Here is a 2133-nt window from a genome sequence, read left to right as displayed (position 1 = left end):
ATCATTCTCTCATCATCCGTAGGTTTTTTCACCGCTCCAGTCAGAGGATACTACTACTTCAGCTTCTCTGGCCATAATCTTTCAAGTAAACCAATGGGGCTGCGACTGATGAAGAATGGAGTGCAGATTGTGACTGTGTACAACCATCCAGCTGGAAATCGCTATGAGACAGCAACCAATGGCATGGTTGTTTACCTTAATGTAGCTGACCAAGTGTACATGAGACTCAGACCAAACACCTGGATTTTTGATAATGACAATAACCACAGCACCTTCGTTGGCTATTTGTTATCTGCTCATTAAGTGGATCAAAGATCAAATTAGCAAAAAAAAAAACAGACGGTTTTAAAAACTAGAAATGGAAGGTGGTTATGTTACAATAAACAAATCAAATAATCAATAAGATGAAACTCTTTTTCAGGATAACAATAACTTTTTGTTCTGCGTGTTTGAAGCATTTTTTGGGCACAATATATATAGATAGCTGTTACACTGGCTTATAAAGTTGTACCTGATGAGATTAAGTCCAACATTCCTTTAATATTTAGTTTAAGGGTTTCCAACAACCAAAGGGAAAAATATCTGGATCTATAGCAGCTAGATCTTTGACTGTGGTCATCAGCCGGTCTGTAATTTTCTCTGTTAGCTGTTGGTGCTGGGCAGAGAGTGTAGAGTGGTTTAAAACAGTTTAGCCTATAAGTGTTGATGATAGCAACTCAAGAAATCGGAATCAATCCCTGTCATGATTGTGAAAATTGAATCGTGTTGATTTATTGATTATCTTTGTCTTTATAATGTTAATTATATTAATCAAGCTCCAAGAACTGATGGAATTTAATTAAACTTTTCAAAACAAAAATCTAAATAAAAAAAAAATGCACACAAATGGCGCAGGTGGTTATTTTCAACTGGATGAAAAACTTTTATTTTAACACTGGCAGTTGTGAACTTTCATACATTTAGCACTGTCGAGTTTCACTGTAGCAAACATGTTCCTGCATCATGTGTTATCTTTTTTGTTTGTTTTTATAACTTGTTTTTCCGTTCGACTTTATCTTAGAGCTACCATAAAGCACGGCAACTAAAGTTATAAAGTAATTAATGCTAAAGTTCAGAGAACAAAGGCTAATTTTATTAAACAAGACCAATAATATAATGAACGCGGAAGAAGAAATATAATACACCTCCATAAATGTCAAACAATGTTAAACCAATTAAACCAAATATGAACACAATCCTACTCCTCAGACATTACAGATATAAAACATAAGGCCTTAGGCCTCTGAGGCAGAGACTCCGCCTTTAACACAACAAACATAAAGAACCCTCCTACGCTGTTGGTCGACATTTAACACAAACTGAGCTGAATGATGAAACACTTTGTCTGTAAACAGGTACTGACGTCTACATTCATTAGATATAGAAAACGATTCAGGACATTCTGCAGACATTTTCAGGAAACATCTATATCTAATAAGATTGAACAATAGAACAAAAAGTGCATTTCATTTCGACCTCTCCCAGATCACTCAGTCGACACTTTATATTCTCTGGAATTAAATGGGAGCGTCCGGTTTCCACGGCCACAACCATCTCCACTGTCTTTAGAGCATTGAGCTCCAAGCTAGCTGTTCTGGTTGCATCAGGTCAAATCAGGTTAAATCAGGTTTTGGCTGCAAAGATAATACTTGTCAGTAGCATCAATGCATTTTTAAAAATGTATACTCATAGTCATAGTCAACGGTCTATGATCCTTGGAGGAGCAAAGGGCGTAAGTTCAGTAAGCCAAGGATCAATGAATTGTTATTGTAAGTCTTTTTATGGGAATTGTTGACAATAAGACACATATAGAAATATCCAGCCAGCCTTGAATTTTAAGTGAAGAAGATAGACGATTGTAAATAATTAACAGGGATTTTGTTGACGAATGGTATAACCAAAGAAACCTTTGGCTAGTTATAAAACTATCATATCCCTGATTGTTGTTTTGTTCTAAACAGATCAAAGGAAATCAGCCTTTTGTTTTTAGTAAATTCAAGGGTATTTCCTTCTTCATCTGGTATATAAAGCAGAGAGTTGAGAGCTGATTAAGACAAACAGAAACCACCGAAAGATGAAGACCTCAGTGGCTGT

Source organism: Morone saxatilis, unplaced genomic scaffold (assembly GCF_004916995.1).
Source record: "Morone saxatilis isolate NCDOM2014 unplaced genomic scaffold, NCSU_SB_2.0 Contig23, whole genome shotgun sequence".
NCBI classification, from domain to species: Eukaryota; Metazoa; Chordata; class Actinopteri; family Moronidae; genus Morone; species Morone saxatilis.
This window is presented reverse-complemented; position numbering follows the sequence as displayed.